Source organism: Silene latifolia, chromosome Y, assembly GCF_048544455.1.
Source record: "Silene latifolia isolate original U9 population chromosome Y, ASM4854445v1, whole genome shotgun sequence".
In the NCBI taxonomy this organism is placed as follows: Eukaryota; Viridiplantae; Streptophyta; class Magnoliopsida; order Caryophyllales; family Caryophyllaceae; genus Silene; species Silene latifolia.
In genome coordinates, this window is record NC_133538.1 from 48,830,765 (window position 1) to 48,857,719 (window position 26,955).

A 26,955-nucleotide genomic window follows, 5' to 3' on the forward strand; every position below is an offset into this window, starting at 1 on the left:
TTTTATATATAATATATTCTTACATTTTATCAAAAAAAAAAAAATTAACTTTCAAGTCTTACCTTCTTATTAAGTCCCCAGCGGAGTCGTCACTTTGAGATCCCTGAAAAAATCTCTTTTTTTGAAAATAAGTAAATAATATGGAGTGGAGGAGTCGCCAGTAGGTTTTATAAAAAAACATACAAAAATAAGTTAACGAAAAAGGCCCCTTTTGATCCCTTGAATGGGGACTGATCCGTCTCTCCGGCCTAAACCAAAGATTGCGGATGTAACACCCCCATACTCCAAGTGCCTTACTAGGATCACTTAAGGCATGAAAGTGCTACTATCTCGGTTACCCGAGGCAATGATAATCATAAGACAATAAAGAAACGTACTTTTAAAAGTAAACAAAGTTTAAGTGATTACATGATCAAAACCAAAACTGATAAACTGAAATACAAGGTTCTCAGACGGTCTACTGCTAAAACTATCAAAGCTACAAAACACCGTCGACACAAAAAGACTTCTAATCGCCACGTGATGACTCATCCCGCTATCCCATACGCGTCATATCATACCCGCTCAATAATCGCTTACCACCTCCGAATGGATCACCACGCTTTTAAAACATTAAACGGGGTCGATTAATCACACAATTTATATAACCAACAAGATAAAGAAAACAACACAAAACTCAAACAATCACACACAATCACCCACACCAATCAATCTCCGTCTCCGACCGTCCACCGGACCCGACCACCCGCCCGGGGGACCGCAGCCCGCACCCACCAAATCCCCGCTCATCATACCGAGCGATAACCCTGTCCCATTAATGTGCACATCCCCTTCCGTGGCGGGTTCCACGAAGGGCGAAACTAGGGCGTGAAGCCACTCCTACAAAGTGACTCCACTCAACCGAGAACGCATCTCGAGAACCAGAGACAAACAATCACAACCATCAACAACAATCAATCAACAACCGTCATAAAACCAATACGATAATAATCGGCAAATTACACAACACCAACAATGCATTATAGGACTAATACGGTTGAGTAGGGAAACCCTACCGAAAACCACAACACAATCGACGATCTCACAAATGATATCAAAACGCTTCCTCTACGAATCCTCCTCCCAACATACAAACATATAATCACTACCAATCATACAAAACAACAAAACCCCAAATCCCCATATTAGGGTTTAACCAACTTTAAGGAAACATTATAAAAAAAGCGATGCGTAGGTCTTACCCTCGACGCAAGGATCACAACGGTATAAAGAAAGGTAAAATCCGACCTTCCAAGCTCCGGGATTTGCCAACAATGCGATTAAAGCGAATGACGTAGTTTGATTTCTCTTTTCACAGTAATTAGGTTTTAAAAAGTGTTTAAAGAACAATGACGGAAGTAATATATACTCAAATCGCATTATTAACAAAACCCGAGAAATCATCCCCCGTAAACCGGCTACTCGATCGAGTGCCCCCTTACTCGATCTAGTATCCACGTTACTCGATCGAGTACCCAACAGTCGAAAACTATTTTAAATCGCAACTCACCTTACTCGACGGAGTAAGGCCTACTCGATAGAGTACCCAGAGACTCATAAATACGTAGTATTACAGTCTTCCCTCCTTAAAAAGAACTTCGTCCCCGAAGTTCAACCCATACATAAACAAACCTACCAACTTGACTAAGACACAACAACGCAACTAAGACTCAAAACAAAACCTCAACTTATAAAACATGAAACCATGAACCCTTAACACCAACTCCACCAACTATTCCTACCTCCCCACATCGCTCACGATGTCGTATCAACTACATCATAAACTCTCCTGACACTAACTCCATACACTACCAACTACCATCCTCTAACGCTGCTAGCTCCATAATATATCATCCACTACCAAATCCAAAATCAAGACACTCATAGACATCAAACGGAATGTTACATTCTACCACCCTTAAAAAGAACTTCGTCCTCGAAGTTTACTCACAATCATAACCTCATCATCCAACTATCAACACTAGTGAAATATTCTCACACTCCTAAACATCACACTACTACAAGCACGGCCATGGCCTTTTAACAACATCAACCACAAAATATACAACTTCATTCTTTATGCTACACCAACACTCTACTGTGAATATACTACCATATGCACAACTATCAAAATCTCTTTCCTCGCATCCTACTCCTCTTAAGATAAATGTTACGTCCTCGTAACTCACTAATACTATATCCTTAGTTATATCTTCTCATTATTCTCATCACCATCACATGTCATAGATAACCACATATACTCTAAGCACTCGCCATGCATATATCCAAGGCTCTCTTACTTAAACAATTCTCATACTTCAATTCACTCGTCACACCCCTAACCTGTACCTCAAAATCTTTAGCTTAACCCAAAACTTCAACTTTTCCACATTACCGCAATACGACATACCTCTCTATATAAACTATATAAAACTCCCATCGTCAAAAGCATAACTCACAATCCACAATTGTTACGTACACTCACACTAGCTCCTCAAGTTTTTTTTCTTTCATTACCACAAAACTCATACATAACTTAACATGACACCAAATCCCAATACCCTGCACTCACTATCCCAACAAAAGATTATGAACCACCTGCCGCTTTCAGATCATTGCAACACATGTTCCACGAATCACTTGCCATGACTATGACTACCGATGCCTCATCTTAAAACAAGATCAAAATTATCAGAATAACTTCTCACAACTATGTCCCATCAACGTAAATGTCACTATACCATGACAACAACGAAAACATATACAACTCTCTTTTATATCATACTCTACCCTCATTCCCAAACTTAATCGGTAAGAAACATCAATAAACAAAACAACCGTCTATCTCGTATAAACCGAAACTCACAGGAAGCCACATCGATAAAACAACAATTTATGTGTAATCGGTATGTACTTTGAAACTCGAATCATAAACATCCCGCCTACTCCACCACAAACCGTGTGGCCGGATCGTAACACCGCCACCAACACCACACTCGCAGCTGCGAAAATACCCGCATCACAACACTAAATACCGTGCCCAGATCACCACCCGAGGCACCACAACCACATCGATAGTCATCACAACTTACACTATCCCATAAGCACTGACTCAACATGACTTCTCGGACAAGAAAAAACTTACTCAAATCCACTTTACTAAATCACAAAGCAACATATTATATGAATTAAACAGATAATAACCTCATGAACATCATCCCCTTACCACATCACTAATAACATATATCATGAATACATACAAGTATAACCAAATATGCCAGATCAATCAAATGATTACTTTTTGAATATCATTCAATTAAATTACCGTGTCCAACATATATCACAGAACATTCAGATAACAGCTTTATAACTATCACACCATACCACTTCCCGTGAGGTCATAACCTCGCACAAACATTTATACACATCATAGACTCGTAAACACATCCACCTAGTCAGTCCTGATCACGTAAGTTACCACTCGATAAAGGTTACCTGTCGCCCGAGCTTAACTCATATGCCCCTCATAACATATTCCCCCATTCGCATAACCATCACCTCATGCCAAGTATAACCATACCATTACTATTCAACTATTAGCACCCGCCTCATCTGACCACATCTTATACTTCCTTACAACCATACATATCAATCCGGTCTCTACAAAATCAATCTCATTAGAATTGCTACCTTTCTAATATACCATCAACCTTAACCACTAGTCGCAAACCATAACACTACCACTGTTCGGGCATCAAACCTCTTACACTCATCTCTAAACATCACGATTTCTTTCCTATCTGTGGTTAACATCCCAAGTAACGAACATCAAATCCATCAACAACATTACCTCAACATTCTTCCCAATACTATCCTTAATTGTATAGTCACCCGACTCACCACCAAAATCTCATATCATGCAGATATTCTACCAACTTCTTACTCCCTTAATTCCTCGAAACTCATGATTAATCATATTGTCCTGAAACTTCTGTATAACAATTAATTTACTTACTCTTGATAGTATCATACATCTAGACGATTCCTTACTTTTATGTCACATAACTCCGGTCAACATTTTCCTAGTTTTACTCCCCTCATTCTTTTCCTTTACACTTGACAAAATCAATTAACTATTCAACTCCTTATCACTTCTACCTAACTCTTTAGTGTCCCGGTTACTTTCTCATTGCTCCAAGACTCACATCTCATTATTTTATATCGATATCATCTCACTCTTTCTTACCATGGATCTTCTCTTATAATGCTATCACTCACACTTGCCACTAATCTATCCATAAAATCAACGTTTAATGTTCAACAATTGCATCTCCCTTTTTACATCTCTAGAAATCAAAATTCCTTTCATACCGCTAATTGTCCAAGGAAATCCCACAATAGTTTCACCTCTTAATACACCAAATCTCCCAAACTCACTCACTGTCTACAAATCCACCTCACGACATCTCTCCACAAAGTTCACTATATACCATTCTTCTCAACCCCTTTAAAACGAACTTTCACTATGTGTATTCTTAACCCACACGACTCCTAACCATCTCCCTCCATAATTCTTTACACATCTCAAGTTGCCACTATCCACATCCTTACTCTCAATCTTTTCATTCTCACGTTCCTTAGACTCACATCATCCCTTGCCCATATTCACTTACTTTTACATTACTCAATACACAATCATATCACTCATCTCATCTCATCTCATAAAACATGCTCTATGTCTCAATTCAGCCATAACGATCTTCCTTTTCTTTTTCCACTATCTATCGCAACCACATATAACTCATGTCCTCCCACCGAATTCATACTCACCACAGGTGCCACTCACTACACCACAAGAATGGGTAACGTACGCGATAATACCAACATACATGTAAAACAATTCACAAAGAAGCAAAATAACACCTTTGATTTAAACATAATATGCAACGAAGTCAAAAGATAGGCATATGACCCAAAACAGGGGTCACTAGATCGAGTACAGGCCACTCGACCGCAGCCGTACCCACCAAATCCCCGCTCATCATATCGAGCGATAACCCTGTCCCATTAATGTGCACATCCCCTTCCGTGGCGGGTTCCACGAAGGGCGAAACTAGGCCGTGAAGCCACTCCCGCAAGTGACCCCACCCCACTCAGTCGAGAACGCATCTCGAGAACCAGAGACAAACAATCACAACCATCAACAACAATCAATTAACAACCGTCATAAAACCAATACGATAATAATCAGCAATTACACAACACCAACAATGCATTATGGGACTAATACTGAGTAGGGAAACCCTACCTGGAAAACACAACACAATCAGACGATCTCACAGCTGATATCAAAACGCTTCCTCTACGAATCCTCCTTCTGACATACAAACATATAATCACTACCAATCATACAAAACAACAAAACCCCCAAATCCCCATATTATGCTTTAACCAACTTTAAGGAAACATTATAAAAACGGTACGTAGGTCTTACCCTCGACGCAAGGATCACAAAGGTATCAAGAAAGGTAAAATCCGACCTTCCAAGCTCCGGGATTTGCTAACAATGCGATTAAAGCGAATGACGTAGTTTGATTTCTCTTTTCACAGTAATTAGGTTTTAAAAAGTGTTTAAAGAACAATGACGGAAGTAATATATACTCAAATCGCATTATTAACAAAACCCGAAATCATCCCTCAGAAAGCCAACTACTCGATCGAGTAGCTAAGGTACTCGATCGAGTGCCCCCTTACTCGATCTAGTATCCACGTTACTCGATCGAGTACCCAACAGGTCAGAAACTATTTTAAACTGCAACTCACCCTTACTCGACAGAGTAAGGCCTACTCGATAGAGTACCCAGAGACTCATAAATACGTAGTATTACAGCGGATTCGGGGGTAAAGATACGGTTAGGGAAGGTATTAGGCACCCGGACCGCCCATCAAATTGACGGCCTCTACAATTTATTTGTTATATTATATATTTGACGATAAAAAACAAACAAAAGAAAGTTAGAAACAATAAATTTTATACAATTACTTATACGACAAGCGACGAGGTTAGTTTATATACAATTATACATAAAACACAATAAAATAGAGAAAATAAATAAAAGATGAAATAAAAGAGTAAAGAAAACTTATTGATTCGGTACCCTCAGGCTTATGTGGATGTTGACTATTAATAAATATTGACTTTGTCGTAAATTATTGGCTCTTATGCACTTATATGGAACTGGGACAATTTATGTGAGTAGTTTGATTTGAAACTGGGATAGAATATATTTTAGACGGTGTATAAGAGTGGAATTTCTGAGATCTGAATGTGTCGTGAATTTTGTGTGTGACAGAATTATTTGTGAATCTTTCGTCTGTTTGTATTTTCTGTCCCCCCTTTTCACCTTGTGTTTTCTGTATTATATATAGTAATAAGATGAAAAGTTGACTCGGGTTTCCGAGAGAGATAATTTGACAGAGTTTGAACTACATAATACATTACTTTATTTTAATCTTGTAGTTACACGAACACCAAACTTGCTTTAACTTTCTTATATCTTAGCCTTGCTCTCTAAGTCTCTGTGAGATTGTCAAATTCTAGGTATAATATGAAAACACCTCTTTAATTTTATTATCTTTCCATTGCCAAATAATCGACACAACCATGGGCCTCTTGGTCTATTAATTTTCACCCAACAATGGACCGACTAATAAGGTGGGTTGCCTTGTAATCTTTACTAAATTGGCCCATTTTTAATTCGATATCATTTTAAGTTATATATTATTTACGGTTTTGTGCCGTTAATGTACCAAAGCGCTACATAAGAATAAAGGGCTAAAGGGTGGTTTTGTGTCATTATGAGTAATTAATGGGAAAATAAGCATAAAGAGCCTTTAATTATAACATTGTCAATTTTCATTTAATCATTAAATTTTAGGCTCATCATCGGGTACCATTAAGGCTACATAGACATTTTAAGGTGTCTACAGATGTGCTAACTGAGAACATGACAAGGTTTGCAACATATCCCACTATTTCCACACCTACAATTGTATCTAAAATGAAGAGAGCTAATGAAGTCACCAATTAAATGAGGTTCTCTTGGCACTTGTCCAAGCATATAACCTTAAGCAATCAAACTAACCTAGGTTGATCCAAGATTTCAACTACAGACGATAACAAACAAAAAGTGAAATAATGATACAAAATCTTCTAAACATGCTGTCATAGAACAGAGTTTTCTACCCGCGAATAATGATACAAATTTAAAATCAAGGCGTCTAGGAATCAACAGATATAACAAGCTAAAATTCATTTACCATTTGAAGAAGACATTGCTCTGTAGGAGGTAGCCGCCTACTATTGTTGCAGCTTCCCCAGTCAACTTCCATAAGAACACCAAAATTGTAACTGCATTTCAAAAGTCACTGCATTTCAAAAGTCATTAACGCCAGGTCAAATCTCACATAGTTGAATAAGGAGACGTGTATTATATAATTTCATTAAATGCAATAAAGACGCTCAAACAGTAGTCTTCTAATAAGCATCCCAATACATTCTAGGATTATTTAAGAGCAATAGTCCCGATACAGGTAGTCTTCTCATAATCATCCGAAGTTAATTCTAACTCACAAACTAAAATTTTAAACACTGACCTTAACTCCAACCCCAGGAGATCGCTTCAGAAATTTCAGGCCATGAGATCTCTTAAGAAATTCAGGAATATCACTAATCACAAAAATCACATTAACAAAAAAGCTTAAATTAAACCTCTTAGCTTCACAACAAAAGCAAGCGTTCTTCATTCATGGTAATATCAACAACAATAACAAACACAAATACGGAAAAAAAAAGTGATAATGCGGGACGGGTAAAAAATCCCTCAGAATGTAAAATAAAAAAAAAACCCTTAAATTCAACAAGGCACCGGAAGAGAGTAAGCTAATAAACAATGAGAAGAAGAAAATCGATAATGGAAATTAAGAAAAAGCCTAGGAAACAAAGAACAAACAAATAAACAAGAAGAAAAAGGAGATCGATAACGAAAATAAGGAAACCCCCAGAAAACAAAGAGTAAACTAACCAACAACAGAAGAAAATCGATTGGTGAAGGATACCTAGTAGATTATAAGGTACCTGAGTGAACAAATACCGAGTAAACGAGTCATAAGGTACCTCACTTACACATTTCAAAATGCCACCAACGACACCCCCATGCCCGTACCCTACCCACTCACACTAGAAATTGCCGGAGGAATTCCAAGTAAAGGCTGTCATCAGCTTATACTCCACGAACCGTATTCCACGACAATTGCAATCACAACAAAGTCAACCCATCTGAACATAAAGCAATAAAGTTGAGGCAACAATGCTTATTATATAGCAATATAAAGAGTATTTAGCACCAAGATAATAGTGGTTATAGGAGAAAGCAAGAAAACTATTAAAATTATTAATACCAAGCAAGCAGCACTACTAATAACACCATAAGTCCACAACACTTGAACCTGCCCTGCAAAATAATCGGCCTAATCAGAAACAATAACATCAACAATAATAGCAATAATAATAATAATACTTTAAATAAATCCTAATTAGAATCTGTAAAAGTGACAATGACAACGATAACATTGGCAGCTTGGTTCCTACAAATCCAGGCAAACAAAGTGCAGACAGTACCAAATCTAACCATTATCCGAATCCAAACTCATTATAACACCCACATTAAGGAAACCAAACCAAAATAAGAGATGCTAGCCTTGGAAATCAAACCGAATAAACATAAAAAAAGTAATTTAGAATCAATGATAAGAAAGGGAGAAAGAGAACGAAGTGTGCACTACAAAAGCAGAAAGGAGTAAAACAGTAACAATCCAATTAAGAATAAAAAATAAATTAGAAAAAGAGCAGAATATACCTATTATTATATAAACAAAGAGGGAAAATGAAATACTGAAGATCAATGTCATATTGCAATACCTGATAATCAAATAGATGTACACAAAGGAGTAAAAATCATGAATATTATGATTAGTATATGAGGAACCCTAAAATCCTAGAAAAATTAAACCGATATAAGGATTGATGAAGATGGTAGTTGAGAATTCACCATTTTGAGTGAGAGAGATGAGATGATACACAACACGGGATAGGAATTGGAAGACATTCCAGCTCCAGGGGCATCTCCTTGTCCCCACCCGACGAGCCGACCTACCCAAATGAGAGCGAATTTAAAAATAACAAATATAAGCTGCTTAAATAAAACATAAAGAACATGACATTGAGCATGGCAAAATGCACAAGTAGAAGGAGAAAGAGACCGGAAATGTACCAAAGTGATTGACGAGGACGCTGCTCACGACTTTAGTGCAGGCGGGCAAAGTAGCAAATTGGAAAAGATATCAGCCTCGACAACATCTCGAGGGCTCCACCTGATGTTCCGCCAGACCTAAATGTGAGAGCCTGAGAGAAAGGGCAGAGCTAATAATCAAAGGCAGTAACAAAATAAGAGTAAACAAAGAACATGACATAAGGAGTTGTAAAACAAACAAGGTGAACGAGAACGATTTTGGAAATATTCAAAATTGATTGGTGAGGACATCACCTGTCAATCAACAAAAATTGCCGAAACAACAAGCATGAAAAGATCCCATCCCCAGGAATGCTTCAAATAGTTCCACATGACAGATCAATGCATCAGAGTAAGAAAGCAGAAAAAGCAAACAGTACAAGGTACCATTTTTTTGAAAAAAAAAAAAAAACAATAAAACCAACATGATATATTGTGTAGCAGTCAAGAAGAAGATGAAGGTGATCGAAACTATACCAAGTATCATTGCAATAGAAGTGGTAGATGAGGATAGCATCTTCAAGTCGAGCAAAAGATATCAGTGTGAGTTGTTGACAAGGATTAGGCTTGCGAATTGAGGAAGGTTGTGAATGTATAGATGAGGAAGCAGAGGAAATGAGTAGATGTGAGTGTAAAGAGAAAAGGATAAACTAAGGTTACAGTTCGAAAGTGCAAGGACATGAATAAGGGAAGAACGAGGGCTTTAGGAGGTTAATATTTAGTAGATGGATCAGGCTGCCCCTTGTCGTTGCACTCCCCACCTCGCTAGTTCATTTATCTGCCAAGATTAATCTGCCGTGCACATAAACAAGCAGCTCCGAAATAATCAAGCATCAGAGAATGACAATTAAGGTAGAATAAACAGAACCGGCGTAATCTAAAAATACCTTTTTCAACTTACACGACTCGTATCATCAGAGGCGCCTCCTGTTGTGGCATCTCCACCCCCTATAGTTCACTAATCTGAGCAACCCTGTCAAGCGAGAAGTGCTAAAGCTAAAGACTAAACCAGTCTCTTTTAAAAAAAACTGTGCAGAGTAAGCATATGTGACTTACAGACTTGCATTGGTGCCCTGGACCTGACAACGGATGTGCCAAATCGTAAACAACTGGATAGAATCTAACACAGTTTGCAAGCGTGTAAAATATGCAACATATGATTCATAGTTTGCAGGAACGCAAGCAGTAATTGAGAGACAGTAGTAGGACGTTCTGCAAGAAGGTAGCAGCAAACTCAATCAAAGCGACAATAACAAAATTTAAACCATCGTCGTCAGCACACGATCGTAACAGATGCTGCCATAACCAACATTGCCGTGTTTGAATTTCCACCTCTTCGTCCTACTCCTTTTACTCGCTTTTTAAAAACGCAGAACATAAATAACATAGAGAAGTCTTACATAAACTCAATTATAGCAAGGAAACGTAATGCTAACCGTAGTTGAGGCCGTCCTCGTTACCACCACCACTTCTACCAAGAAACCCCCGCGTCCTCTAAATCCTCTTCGTCGCCATCGTCATTGAATTTCTCTAAACATATTTAGGACGGTTGTTATTGTCGCCAACAAATATGGACCAACTAATTCAGAAATATAAGAAGCAACTAACTAACAAGGGACACAAATTTAAAGACCAACTACTTCGTACCCGTTTCAAAGTCAGGACGGATCTAACACAAGTATGTGCAGAGTAATGAATCTCAACATAAGATAAAAAGGAACCTGGTGATTATCCAGAGAAACAGAAGGTCGATCATCTTGCGAACCCAGAAACTCAAGAGCTTTATTACCATAATCAATTGTTGTAACTGCCGAAAATAAGGAAAGACACAAACTTTCTTTACCATATTGTATATTGTACTGTAAATAAAACCTAGATTATTGCTTCTACACTACAATAACGGGAAGGGAATGCAATTGCAACCAAAATTAAAATCGAAACCCTAATTTTTTAAAGAAAGGGGAAGGCATTTTTCCAGAAAAGGGAGGATGAGAAGAAGATTTTAATACCAGAAATGGAGAAATGAAGATATTTAAAGTGAAGATAAGAGGTCTGTGGAGTTGAAGAGAAGAAGAGACAATGAACTCATTAGCGAGAAAATGAAGCTAGCTGCGAGTAATAAGCAGCAAAGGGCAGCAAGTTAAGAGCATGGACATTGAAGAGTATGTAACAATCCTCTTATTTTTTCCTTCTCCCTCTATCTTTTTGACACATCACATTCTCTTTCATCCAACACATTTTCCACTATCTCAATCCTCCTCCTTCTCTTCTTCTATTTTTTTTTCCCACATCAAAGAGGATTCTCTCTAGTTCCTCTTTCATATTTTAATTATTTTTTCTATTGGAAAACAAATAAAATAATGTGCAAATGCAATATTTTTATAGGTGAGTGAAGAGAGTGGGCACAAGGGCCTATGTTGTATTTCCTCTAAAAATAGAGGAAGACTTCCTCTTCCTCCTTCAAAGAGGATGTTTAATAGTAGTTCCACATTGAAGAGGACATCCTCTTAGCACCCTCTTTCATCTAAGAGGATGGTCAATCCTCTTCAATGTGGATGCTCTAATAGGTCAAAATGGAGGGTGAGGATTACACAAGGAACATCAGTGGCTCACATTCTCTCGACACTATTCATAGCTCTAGTTAATTGCTTACAAACTTTTATACTCCCTCCTATTCACTATATTCTTCCCCTTTCCTTTTTGCACAAGAAATAAGAAAGTGAATCTGGACCACACAAAACACACTACTCCACATGCAATTTAATTTGGACCACACAAATCAACCCAAAAAAGGAAATAGGGAAGAAAACCCGAATAATCCGAATAAGGAAATAGGGAAGAATATAGTGAATAGGAGGGAGTATGTGTATGGATTTGATTTGAAATCTGAAAACAGTTAAATTTGTTTTTAAAGAATTTGATTTGGAATTGAAATTTGAAAACGGTTAAATTGCACTATTACAAATTCAGTCAACTACAACGCCCTTTTAACAACGCTTATTCACGAAAATCACCATAAACGTTGTAGAACGTATGGCGCGAATTTTACTAAAATTAATTACAACGGTTATGGTTATATAACCGTTGTTATAAGTTTTAACAACGGGTCAAACATGCACAACCGTTGTTAATAATTTGGCGCAAAATTGGCGCAAAGTTAGTGAAAAGTAATCACAACGGTTATTTTTTAAACCCGTTGTTAAAACCTTTTTAACAACGGTTTTTGTTTTACAACCGTTTTTAAAACGTTTTAACAACGGTTTTTGTTTAACAACCGTTGTCAATACTTTCCATACTATAAACCACACGAACACGGATTAGCTACAACGACAAAACACAAACGTTAACACAAACACAAACACAGACAAACACAATTAAACACACACTTTCTCATTGTCTCTTTCTCTCTTTCTCATCGTCGCTTTATCATCTCGCCGTCACTGTTGGTTTCATCGTCTCTTACTTTCTCTAATTATCGTGTAAATCTCGCCAAAATCACTTTGTTGGTTTCATCGTCTTTCATCGTCATTATTTTCTTTTTCTAATTATTTCATTTGCATGTATGTGTTTTTATCGATCATTATGTTATTTCTCTAAGTATTATTCGCTTAATTAGCTAGTAAAACAAATTAAATAAAATAAAACAAAGAAGAAGCAAGATGATAGAGAGGAATGCATGATAAACTTAATTAATTAATATATATATATATATATATATATAAATTAAAAAAAGAATTACATTAATAAAAATGCAATTCTTATATTTTCATAGAGAGTCTTATTCTCTTCTATGATATCCGTCCTCTCCTCCTTAGCTATTTGGAGGTTCCGTTCAGCAGTTGTTATATCGTCATATAGCTGCAACAACTGCTGCTCTGTCAAGCCATCTTTTTTGGCGTCCTTGAGTGCGGATCGAGCGTCCACAAGGTAGCTCCTGAAACTGTCCTCAATATGGAGCAACCGGCGGATGAAACTGTTGTTGTTCTCATAGTAAGAGTCTTAAGGATGATATCATTCATTTTGTTGATGAAGTTTGGAGTTTGTTTGAAAGATTAATTAGGGTTTGGAGTTTGTTTTAATTTAGCAGTTAGGGTTTGGAGATAATGAGATAATGGAATGGTGGTTGAGATAATGCATGTATTTATACTAAGTAATGTGTGGTTTGAGTTGTTTTTTAATTAATATATGTTTAGGAAGTTGTGCCATAATCATCATCATATCTCTCTCTGCTGCTTCACATCTTATTATAACCCTTCTCATTCCATATTGTCCATTCATATGCACATGGATGACAGTAATAATGCATGCATCGGAATTATAACGGGCCGTAATTATGCATGCATCTAGTAATATTTAATTTAATTTTTTTTTTATTTTTTAAAAACAACAACGGTTATATTCCTAAACAACCCGTTGTCTTTAGTTATAACAACGATTTTGTATATTACAACCATTGTTATAACTTTTCCACCAAAATTGAGTCACACTTTCCACAACAGGTTTTTATACTTAAAACCGTTGTTAATAGTTTTAACAACGGGTTCCTTAAGAAAACCAACCGTTGTTAAAACCTTTTACAACGGACGCTTTAACAACATCCTCTTTTTTATATAACAACGGTTTTTAACCGTTGTTATAGCCTGTATCTGTAGTAGTGTTGGTTTTCAAATATTTGACTTTGGATTTGAAATCTGAAAACGGTTAAATTTGTTCTCAAAAGCGGTTTGGAATTTGAAAAATAGCAATGGTTTAAACCGTCATTATGACGGCCTAGAAATGCTCAAATTCGTTTTCGAAAGCGGTTTAAAAATTGAGGATTTCGAAAATTGGGATTGCCATTATAACGGCGTGGAAAATGGCATTTCAGTTTTGAAACGAATTATGAATTTTGAAAGTTCGTCATTACGACGGGTTAAAAAAGCCAAATTTGATTTCGAAAACGAGATTTGAAATTTGGAAAGTTGCACGGGTTGAAAGAGTCATTACGATGGCATGAAAAGATGCATTTGAAATGGTTATAAAAACCGGATTTTGAAAAGGCCATTATAACGGCATAAAAAAGGTGCTTTGAAACGGTTGTAAAAACCGAATTTGAAAATCGTCATTACGACGGCCTAATAAAGTGTGCTTTTTGAAATGGTTGTAGAAAACCGGGTTTGAAAATCGTTATTACGACGGCCTAAAAAGGCTAGATTTTTGAAATGGTTGTTGAGAACCGGGTTTGAAAGTCGTCATTACGACGGCCTAAAAAGGCGTGTTTTTGAAATGTAACGGTCGGCGAAAGATCGAGGTTTAAAACGGCCATTACAAAGGCGCAAAAGGGGTTTTTGAAAGTTTGAAATGATACGGAAGGACTTATAATCACATAACACATAAGCACTCGCAATTTCATTATATTATGCATAATGCTGACCCGGGTTTTGGCTTAAAAGGGTGGGTTACACACCAAACTATCAAACCCCGATTTTTGAGAGGGATACCAATCCAAACAAAATGTGTAACTAGGGTACCCTAACCTCGTGGTCGAAGGAAATGAAAGATTTTTGATGAAACAGAAATGTGTAACGTCAACGGTATGCTTGACTCAATCGGGATTCAAAACGCGGGGATGAGAAAATTCACGCCGACGAGACGGGCCAATTGGTCAAAAAGGGTTAGGTTGTGGGCCCGGATAAGGAGCCTGACTTATGACCATAATATCAATTAATGCATTTCAACCAAGACCTCGTTCGAGTCTCACCATCTAGGGATCACAAAGACACAAATGTCCTAGTTATCCCCAATGGAGTCGCCAATCAGTGGACATAGGTCACCTACAGGTTTGTGGACATGGGCCATCTACCAGTCTGTAGACATGGGCCACCTACCAGTCTGTAGACATGGGCCACCTGCATTTAGATTGATTTAGATGCCGAGTTGGATTTAGATTGATTTGCATGTGAAAACGGAAATTAAACATCCATTTACCAAATTCGAATTATGGCGCTTAACACGATCCATTTATTGTTAAAATGAAAGAATAAAAGGATGAATAAGAAAATATTAAAATGTTTAAAAGAGTGTTAACTCGTCAATATGAATCCATGTAGATTCGGGTTAACCGTAATCGGGATCGTCCTAGATAAGTGCTGAAATTAACGAATCAGAATAGTGTCATGCAGCCCATTAGGGCGCGAGCCTATTGGCGAGAGAACATGGCCTGTCTAGGTTTTAAAATATGAAAACAGACGGCCTCTTGGGCGCGAATCAGACGACGACCCAAGGGGCGTCTCCTAGTTGTTAAAAGGTTGTTTAAAACCGTATTTGTGATGAATGATTTGCAAATGTTGTTTGCATGACTCGGAATAATTACTTTATGTTAGTTATATTCGTTGTCCGATTTGAAAGTTTGAAAAGTATAGTTTACAAGTAAAAATGTAAAATGTTTGATATGAACTAATACGTTAAGTTCATTTCTTTGTAATTAGTCAAGTTTGTCATCGTACTAGGATTAACCGACATGGTATAAAGAACCAAGGATGAGTATGAATTATGACTAATATGTTTGCAAATGTAAATAAATGAGAAAAATGGTAAATAGAAGAAAAGTATGTTAAAATATCCTTTAATTTGTAATTAACCAATAATATCACCGAGTCACGGAATAAACCGTTATTGTATAAAGAACCAATGATGATTATGAATTATGGTTAAAAAGTTTGTTATAAAAATGATTTGAAATGGTAAAAACCGTAAAAGGAAATAAGTAAAAATAAAAGAAAGTGTTGAAGGAAGATGAACTCAAACACGTTTGAGTCTGACCCGAGAAGCCACAAGAGGCGCGAGCCTCATTGCATAGCAAAGAGCTTCTATCTCAGGCCAAAACTCGATTTTGGCTCATCTAACCTATATTTGAATCGTATTATGCATTGTTCTTGCTTATAAACTAATTAAAATAGTAAAGACATGAAATAAGTGAGATATTTACACCCTCAAACTTACGTGTATTGATGTTTGCGAGGTAGACGACTTTAGAGACGGTTTTCTTGTATGCAACTACTCACCATCAAAGAAGTTTAAAAGAGTGTCTTAAAAAAGGATTTTGTTTTGAAAATGAGTTGAAAATATGTTGTTGAAAAACATGTTGATTAATGTTGAGTTGGTCGAATGGGTCGGTCGAATTCACGGCAACGGTACCAAACAAAATGTGTAAGGCTTGTGTTTTCGATCGGTAGGTCGAAAACACGTGTCGATTTTTTGACTTAGGAAGTCGAGTCTAGAAGTTTAAGGGAGAGGTGAGGGGGCGGACGCTCGCGTGAAGATTGTGGTGTATGAAGGTGGGTATTTATAGAGGATTGTGGGGTGGTAGGTCGGTTGAGTTTGCTTGGAGGCTAAGTAGAGAGCCCATTGAGGCGCGAGCCACCTAGTGATACAAAAGGGGTGTATTGTCCCTTTCAATTTGGACGTGGCCTTTGCTCTATCAATTGTTTGGTTGGTTTGATTTGTGGTAATCAAATAAGATGTCATGTAACAATATGGGAATCTAATAAGATGATTTTAGGTGTTACTTGAGGTAGGTATTTTGTGTTTGACTCGGGTTTGATCCGTGTTGAGTTGGGATTTGAAGTTTGAGTCAGTTTTTGGCCCGGTATCGGATTTGACTCTAATTAGTGTCATTTTAATGCAAATGGCATGACAAAGACATTCATGGCATTATTTTCGACATTTGAGACTCGGATTGACTCGGGTTGCGGGTTTCTGAGTCGGTTTTGGGTCCGAAGACGGTTTTAACTCTAAATAGTGTTATTTTAATGAAAATGAAGTTAGAAAACCATTTTTGAAATCATTTTTCATATCCGAGTAATGCATTAAATCGCCTCATGTATAGCCAATCCACGCATGCATGTCAAAACACGTTATAGTCTGATCATCATCGGGTGGTTTTTGGAAGGTGCAGATACTGGGTATCTACAATATTACATCCGAGACTGGGCTACTTGGCGCGAAACCAGCAGCTACTCCAATTGAGCAGCATCACACGCTCATGCTAGCGACTGACGAGGTTCTTGATGATGTTGAGTCATATAATCGCCTTGTTGGGCGCATAGTTTATCTTGTAGTGACACGTCCGGACTTGTCCTATGCGGTCCATGTCTTTTCTCGTTTTTTACATCAGCCACGTCAGGAACATATGGCAGCGGCATTATAGGTTGTTCGCTATCTAAAGGTTTGCCCGGGTCAAGGTATCCTTTTGAGGTCTGACAGTGATTTTACTGTCACTAGTAGAAAAAACCCCTATAGCGGCGGTTATAAATGACCCTTTTATGGCGGTTTTAACAAATTTTGGGTGCGCCGTATATCACGGGGTTGTTTACACTTTGCGGCGGTTGTACAACCGCCACTATAGCTTACGTACAGTAGCAGTTTTTAAACAAAACCGCCATTATAGGCTTATATAAAATGGTGGTTGTTAAACAAGAACCGCAATTATACTTGACCTATAATGGCGGTTATTGTTTGAAAAACACCACCATAGATATATCAATAATATTATTACACCACTACATGTTCTCTATAACAACGGTTGTTGTTCCAGAACCGCCACTAAAGGTAATTATAACGTCGGTTGTTGGTACAGAACCGCCACTAAAGGTAATTATAACGTCGGTTGTTTGATGACGAACCGCCACCATAGGTAGTTATTTAAAAAAAAAAATATTTGCTACCAAACTTTTGGTAGCAATATCCTATGATTTGACAATCCAAATAGCGAAAAGAACAATACATACAAGAGAATGGCAACTAACAAACTTGTATATCATCAGACCAAACAAATTAGTATTGCTAATGTTGAAAAATATATATACTTCCAAGTGTATAAATAATCACATACACGTCTTAGTTAATAAACTATTCAACATTACAAGTTCTCTAAACCTTAGCATGAAGAGGATCATATTCCACAGTAAAGCAACAAAATTCGAAGCATGAGCTTGAAATGGAGATCACGGACAGAAGAGGTCTCAATCTGATAAATACACCAATATTGTCGACGGGCAAAATGGAAGTTCAGAAATTCGAACAGAATCTACAACTGCAAATCAGCAAGAACTGATGAAAACCACGCCTAGACGAACCATTGAACCAATGAATTATTTGATTAATTTCAGAAACAAGTCAGTTAGAAATAAAAAACGACAAATAATAAATCGTGTTCAACTAATCATATAAGCATAAATTGATCGGCCTGTTCAAGTTTTGGGAATTTGGATAACCTGTGTAGGTCTTCTTTCCAATGTCAGCTCAAAACGGAACTACCTGTGAATCATCTAGATCTTTGAAACTAGTAGTATCTACTATCTAGCATCTCAGGGTTCTCTGTTCAAAACAATATTCTGCAAGATAATTTTCAAAAAAAGATCTTTATGTCAACTCAAAAGAATTACATAGCCTAAAATTTTCAGTATATTATTGCTTTAAACCGGCAAAAGAAGAAAAAGATCGAGCCTTGGCTGGGATTCACTTCCTAACAGCCTACTAATAGACATCATATCCTATAATAAATTTGTTATTTGTCCAATTAAACCCCTCATTTAGGAAAGATTTGTCCTATACAAATGATTATCATATTTCGTGTGGTTTTAATACTTGCACATTGATAATCATATGTCCATGTCTAGATGTCTATGAGACTTCAACTAGAATTCTAAGTCAAAAGTAAACAGAACTAGTAACTCAAGGAAATATATACACTAAATAAATTATATACAATGAAGTTTCAGCTACTATATAACAATAATCACTGAGTGCGATCCAAATCAGTTAACGTTTTTACACTTCTATGTTGTCTTTTACTATAAATGACCCAAGAATATACTAAGTGCACTACAAGCACTACCATTTTGCTTAATAAACTACACACCATAAACAGGGGTGTTAACTCCATACACTTAAATATAGTAAACAAAACAAGTAATTCGCTACACAAACTTACTGACAGTAAGAATCAGAGAGTAGTAAAGTTATAGAAGTTAACCGGGATAAAAAGGAAATGAACACCAATAGCAACAACATGAGGAGCATGGCAAATCGTGTCTTCAATATCATAACCTTCCATGCAACAACACAAAACGAGCTTCTATTTTTACCAATTACTCAACATTATAAACATTCACATAGTATTCCCACATCTAAGAACAAGTTAACTAAGATGAACAAGAGAAATAGGGGATACATTTTCCTACTCAAAACCCAAATTAAAACCTTTTCAAGTTCAGACACGGGAATGTTTGGAAGTAAAACACAGTGTTCCATTTTTTCCTCTCTTCCTACTTTCGACAAAAACCAACCCTCGAGGAGGATTCAGGAAAGTGTAAAGTACTATGGATCAAAAATAGTAACCTGCGACCAGCTGTGGCACAACTGCGTTGCACACAGTAACTAGCTAATGTAGCATCACTTCCATTTGGCACAATCAAGCCATAATCAGAAGTAGTGTATCGTGGAAAAATTGAGGCACTGGCTGCAAATCAAAGTCATAAACTCAGACAAAGTACAGTGAAGCCAAAACAAGCATAATTAAAAGAACCAAGCAAAGCGTTAGATGATTTTTGGAAACTGAAGTAAAAGAACTTTAGCAATCAAATCAGCCGCCATTAATTTTTCTTATCAATTGAAACCTCAACTGAAATAACACATCAAAATCCAAACGAAAAAAACACTAAATTATGTTAAAGAAAACGGTACAAATACCTTGGAGTTAGCATTACACTATATAATCTACTCAGCAATTATCTTTAGAACATAACTCTAGGAAGCTTCTTCTGCCATTCTATGTTCTTTCCCGCAACATAAGCAGATGCACATCCAGGCTAAGCAATCACTCAAATCACTTTCGCGGATAAGAATTCCGTAAATGTACAAAAAAATTCAATCGATACAAAGGAAAACAAATCAAATACGCAGGCAATTAGAAGAATTAGAAGTAAAAAATTAAGGAAAGTAAAGAAAACTTAGATGATAAGGGGGGAAAAATGGACCTGGATTTGTCGGTGGGGAATGGACCGTGTTCAACATCATCGAGATATTAACTTTTTATCGTCGTCGTCGATGGGAAAAGAACCTAAATCAAATAATAATAATAATAATAATAATAATAATAATAATAATAATAATAATAATAATAATAATAATAATAATTCAAGTTTGAGTTGAAACCCTAGATCTTAAAAAAAGAGGTAATATCAAAAGGAAGAGAAGAAGAAGAACCGGTGAATAATGGAGGTCAGTCATGGTGACGAGCAGTCCCCCTTCTTTCATATGGAGTGTTGGTGGTGGCGGCGCAGAACAACGGTGAGAGAAGAGTTAGGTTAGAGTGGAGAGTGAACGACTGATAGAAAATAAGAGAGATGCGGGTGTTGTCATTTTAATTTTTAAGCGCCAAGTTAACATACAAGTCTGATATAAGTCGGTTTTAAATAGGACCGCCACACAAGCATTATAGTGACGGTTTTAAAATAAAACCGCCATACCATTTTTCACGTCGGTTGTAAATTAAACCGCCACAAAAGCCCTATAGCGGCGGTTTTTAAATAAAACTACCACAAATAATTTCTTCTATAGTGTCGGTTCTTAATTAAAATCGCTGCCAATAGTTTCTTATCTACTTTTTGTGTCGGTTTCTATTCACTACTACAAATCCAGGCAACTACAACGCCCCATTAACAACGAGTATTCACGAAAATCACAATAGACGTTGTAGAATGTATGGCGCGAGTTTTACTAAAATGAATTACAACGGGTATGGTTATAAAAACCGTTGTTATTAGTTTTAACAACGGGTTACACATACACAACCGTTGTTACTAATGTGGCGCAAAATTGACGCAAAGTTAGTGAAAAGTAATCACAACGGTTGCTATTGGAACCCGTTGTTAAAACTTCTTTGACAACGGTTGTTGTTTAATAACCGTTGTCAATACCTTCCATACTATAAACCACACAAACACAAGTCTGCTGCAGCCACAAAACACAAACCTTAATACACAAACACAAACCAAGCAGCAGCCAAACACAAACACAAAACACACACTTTCTCATCGTCTCTTTCTCTCTTTCTCATCGTCGCTTTATCTTCTCGCCGTCACTGTTGATTTCATCGTCTCTTTACGTACGTTCTGTAATTATCAGGTTTGTTTCATCGTCATTATTTTATTTTTCTAATTATTTCATTTCCATGTATGTGTTTTTATCGACCATTAGGTTCGTTCAAAGATCTCGCTATATCGTCATATAGTTTGCATGCATTTCTTTGCTCCCGTCAAGCCATCTTCTTTGGCGTCCTTCAGTACGGATCGAGCATAGTAAGAGTCTTAAGGATGATATCATTCATTTTGTTGGAGTTTGGAGTTTGTTTTGAAAGATTAAGGAGGGTTAATTTATTTGGAGTTTGTTTTAGCAGTTAGGGTTTGGAGAATATATTGAGATAATGGAAATGCATGGTAGTTGAGATAATGCAATGTATTTATACTAAGCAATGTGTGGGTTGAGTTGTTTTTTAATTAATATATATGTTAGGAAGTTGTGCCATAATCATCATCATATCTCTCAATGCTGCTTCAAATCTTATTACTAACCCTTCTCATTCCATATTGTCCGTTCATATGCACATGATGGCGTGAATAATCTGGATCTTGATGACTGACTGATCTATGGAGTTCAAAAAATGGAAGCAAATCAAACAAGCATAACTCAACACTTTCAAAATGATCATTTCATTTAATTTTAAACCAAATACATTACATCAATTATCAGAAATCAAAAGATGTATAATAAGCCGGAACAACCCCTGTTAAGCGTAAAAAGCGCTTCTCAACCTGCCACCAATCACGCCACTCTGGTATACCGCTAACTTCCGGGTCATTGGCTTCATATTTTGCAATAACAGATTGAATATATGCAAGGACACGACTTACATGTGGAGATAAGGTTGGAAGAGTACAACTCAACATATCTCTGGCTGCAGACCAAGTTGCATGAAATGTAACAGCCGACGAGTGTATGAAGATGATGATGATGATGAGGCTTTGTTGACAAGCCGGACTGCTTCACGCCTCTTAATCCAATAATTCCGTTGATGTTCAAGGGATGCTTTGATTAATGGGTGTTGATCGGCGGGAAGCCCGGCGAGAACCTTTGTAACACTACGGATTTTCCTTGGTGACTACTCGACCGAGTAGAACCTACTCGGCCGAGTAGTGCTGAGGTTGTGTATTGTTTTGGTTCTGCCGAGGAACACTCGGCCGAGTAAAGTGAACACTCGACCGAGTATGGGACACTCGGCCGAGTATACACTTACTCGACCGAGTGTCCGGTTTGGCGAAGTGTTATTTCGACGGTTTGATTAGGGAGCGTTTAAGATTTATTTTATATCCGCGTCAGTTTTCAAAATATCATTTCTACTTCATCATTCTTACGTAACCCTAATCTCTCCCTAATTACTCCTTAATCACCCCTTTGCTTTGTTGATTGCGAAACCTTCGGAGTCCTTACGTACATTTCCTCATCCTACTGTTGGTAAGTGTTATTCTATGTTGTTTGTATTCGTTGGGGTTCTTTGTGTGTTTACGGAATTGGGGAAATATGGGGATTGTGCAATGTGTAATTGTGTGATATGATTATGTTATAGGAGAAGACTTCGTAGAGGAGCCTTTCTCGAGTGTTCAAGTCCTTTCCCACTTGATTGCTAAGGTAGGGTTTCCTACTCGGTTCTCACAATTGATTTGAGATTGTGCTTGTTGTAATTGTTGTTATTTGCTGATCATCGGAGTATGGGGATTGTTGTGACGATGTTGGTATGAGCGGATTGAGATGGCTGTGATGTCATGTGATTGTGATTGTGGTGGAGTCACTTGCGGGAGTGGCTTCACACCCTAGTTCGCCCTCCGTGGAACCCGCCACGGGAGGGGATGTGCACATTAAGGGACGGGGATTGTTAGTCGCTCGTTGATGAGCCGGACTAGGTGGGGATGGGTCGGTCACCCATCGGCGGCGAGGATTACCCGTGTTGCGATGGGTAATCTGCGGGGCTACACACTTCGGTGTGTAGTCGGTTCTTGTGTGAGATCGATGATCACCGGTTTGTTGTATTGTTGTTGTCTTGTATTGATTGAGTAAATCACCCCCGTGTTGTTGTTTTGTAAAACCTGCGGTGATCCATTCGGGGATGGTGAGCGATGTGACAGTAATGCGAGATGTTTAGCTATGGGACAGTCATGGGGAGTCACCACGTCAAGTCTAGCTTCCGTTGTTATGAGTTTAGATGTCTTGGATTTCATTTGTATTGAGACCTTGTACGTTTATTTTGAGTTGGTCTGAGATAATGTAATCTTTAACATATATACTTTGATAAATGTTGTTTGGAAATTGTAACTTTGATATACTAACCTCGGGAAACCGAGATGGTAACGACCTTTCATGCTAGGGTAGTCCTTGGTAAGGTACCTTGGGATGAGGGGGTGTTACAAAGTGGTATCAGAGCCGACGATTCCGGCACCTAAAACTAATGAACTCAATGAACTTAGGGAGTCTAAATAAAATGAACCCGGGGAGAGTTGTTTGGAGCTACCGCAAAGACTTGGGAGATGTTCCGGAGTCGCACTAAGGCCCTTACGATCTCAAGCCGGTCACATGGGGGAAACTGTTGTATGTTTGAGTTATGTGTGTTTGATATCAGTAGTTTGAATCTTGTGCATGGTTGGATTAAATGAGGAAAGAAGTGGAATATGGTAGTAGTTGAAAGATGTATCGACGATTTGTTGATGTTGAAACTTTGAGCATGGAATATGTTGGCATGTTAAGTGTTGGAACATGGTAAAAGATGAAAAGTGAATTGTGAAATTGTATCTGGTTGATATTGAGCATGAAGAATGTGATCATGTTACCTGTTTAATACAATGTTGAGCATAAAGTATGGTAGTGGTACATGTGCATATGAATATGATGATTTTAATGCTTGATTGTTGGTAGAAGCATGTGATTAAGGTCATGCGTCTGTATATGTAAATGTGGTGTTTAATTTTAATGTGAATATGATAAATGTTCAACTATGTACTGGTTTTTAGAAGCATTGGGTCGTTATTGCTTGTTTTATGCATGTTAAAGTTGTTTTGAAAAGAAATTTTTGATTTGTATACAAACCGATTTTGGAAGGGTTGTCTTAAAACTGTCATAAGTCGAGTTCTAGAAAAGATATTGTTGTGATTCCAAGTTGAGGTGATATAGCTGTCCTCTTACGATTCTAACGATAGGTCACACGCCCAGATTGACCAAGTAACGAGTGAGATATGATTGTTTTACGAAAACTGGACGGTCTTGAGAATCTGCGCCTATACTCGACCGAGTAGTCCCTACTCGGCCGAGTGTCTTTTATACTCGACCGAGTATTCCATATTCGGCCGAGTAATCTTTCTGTGATAATACTTGTTTAGCGTCGGAGTCGTGAACTCGGCCGAGTAGTCTTATACTCGACCGAGTAAGGTCTACTCGGCCGAGTATTCCCAATACTCGACCGAGTAATCCTTCCGCGGCAATTGAGTTGCTTCGGGAGTCGAAAACTCGACCGAGTAATATAGTTACTCGACCGAGTACCTTGTACTTGACCTAGTATGTTATGTACTCGACCGAGTACCTCGTTGGCGGCCACTTTGAGTCGGTGGCTATGTTCTTACTTTTGTTTTGAGTCGGTGGCTATGTTTTTACTTTTGTTTTGAGTCGGTGGCTATGTTTTTCATTGTTTTGAGTCATAGGGTATATACACATGTATGTTTTGAGTCTTAACGCATTCTTTTATATGAGAGACGGTCTTGATACGTAAGTTACCTGGAAGGTATGACAGGGAGAGTCTTAGGGTTATGAGAGATAAGTGTTGGATAAGGAAGACATGTGTTAATGTGGTTGTGAGAGATAGTGAAAAAAAAAAAAAAAAAAAAAAAAAAAATGAGCTAATCGAGGTAAAGAGCATGTTTTGTGAGATATGATGAGTGAAATAGTCGTGTATTGAGTAGTATAAAAGTAAGTGTATATGGGCCAGGGTGATGTAAGTGCAAAGAAGCATGAGAATGAAAGATTGAGATGAGAGATACGAATAGTGACATTTCGGGATGTGTAAGGACTTATAGAGGGAGACGGTTAGCATTGTGTTGCTTAAGGATATATGTAATGAAAGGTTGCTTTAGAGGGATGGAGAAGAGGGTTATATAGTGAACTTAGATAGAGTTATGTCGCGACGTGGATTTGTAGATGGTGACCAAGTTTGGGAATTTGGAATTTTCACGATGTGAGCCTAGTGAGTAATTCTTTGGGCAGCTAACGTTATGAGATGAATTTTGGTTTCCTAGTGATGTAAAAAGGGAGATGCAATTGTTTGAACTTTAAACGTTGATTTTATGGATAGATTAGTGACAATTGGGAGTTATAGTATAATGAGAGAAGACCCATGGTAAGAAAGAGTGAGATGATATCGACATAAAATAATGGGGATTGAGTTTGGAGCAATGTGAAGGTAACCGGAGCACTTAAGAGTTAGACAGAAATAATGAAGAGTTGAATCATTAAGGGAGTTTGTCGAGGGTAAAAGAAAAGAATAAGGGGAGTAAAACTAGGAACATGTTCACTGAGGATATGTGATATAAAAGTAAGGAATCGTAGAGATGTATGATACTATCATGAGGATTTGAGTTACTGATTATATAGAAGTTCCAGGACAACATGATAATCATGAGTTTCGAGGAATTAAAGAAAGCAAAAGTTGGGTAAAGAATTTGCACGATATGAGATTTTGGTGGTGAGTCGGGTGACGATACGATTACGGATGAAATTGGAAATAGTGTTGAGGTGATTTTTGTTGATACATTTGATGTTTGTCGTTTGGGATGAGAACCAAAGGGAGGAAAAGGATTGTTATATTAAGAAGTGATAGTAAGAGAGTAGTCACATGAAAAATGTTGGTGTCATAGTATTGTCACTAGTGGTTGAGGATGATGTTATTTTGGGGAAGTTAGTTGTTCTAATGAGGTTGATTTTGTGAAGGTGATTAATGTTTGGTTGTGAGGGATTTTAAGGTATGGATATATGAGGTATTCGTTAGTAGTTGGGTGCGGATGATATGACTACGTTCACGGTGGTGATAATTGTGTGTAAAAGAAGATATGTTATGAAGGGCACCGAGTTAAGTCCTGGATAAGAGGTATTCATTGTCAAGTGGTAACTTACGTAATCAGGATTGGCTATTTGGATGTGATTATGGGTCTTAGGAGTATGTAAATGTTTGTGTGAGGTTGTGACCTCACGAGATGCGGTATGGTGTGATAGTCATAAAGTTGTTATATGAATGTTTGTAATATATGTTGGATACGGTAACTTAATGGAATGATGAAAAAAAAAAAAAAAAATGATAGTTTGGGTGGTCTGACAAGACTGGTTATACTTGCATGTGTATTCATGATATAGGTTTAATCCATGAAAAGTATGGATGGTATGCATGAGATTCTTGTCTATTTATTCCGTATTATGTATGGTGTTGTGATCT

The 26,955-nt window shown here is 37.5% G+C and overlaps 1 long non-coding RNA gene across 10 annotated transcripts; it reads right to left on the reverse strand.

Moving 5' to 3' along the window:
- Positions 1-358: 358 nt before the first annotated feature.
- LOC141626807 (uncharacterized) lies at positions 359-11,665 on the reverse strand. 10 transcript variants are annotated; one of them, XR_012536392.1, is made up of 16 exons: positions 11,399-11,662; positions 11,111-11,196; positions 10,826-10,919; positions 10,446-10,601; positions 9,867-10,362; positions 9,645-9,704; positions 9,372-9,502; positions 9,150-9,250; positions 8,958-9,019; positions 8,500-8,552; positions 8,158-8,377; positions 7,696-7,768; positions 7,360-7,467; positions 5,348-5,416; positions 1,056-1,119; positions 359-582 (listed from the first exon to the last, which is right to left on the reverse strand). It is a non-coding gene; the product is annotated as an uncharacterized LOC141626807 (long non-coding RNA). The 10 variants fall into 10 exon arrangements; XR_012536396.1 differs by lacking the exons at positions 359-582; positions 1,056-1,119 and having other exon boundaries at positions 5,327-5,416; positions 8,158-8,176; positions 8,278-8,377; positions 11,399-11,659; XR_012536388.1 differs by lacking the exons at positions 359-582; positions 1,056-1,119 and having other exon boundaries at positions 5,326-5,416; positions 7,696-8,377; positions 9,867-10,181; positions 10,277-10,362; positions 11,399-11,664.
- Positions 11,666-26,955: the final 15,290 nt, after the last annotated feature.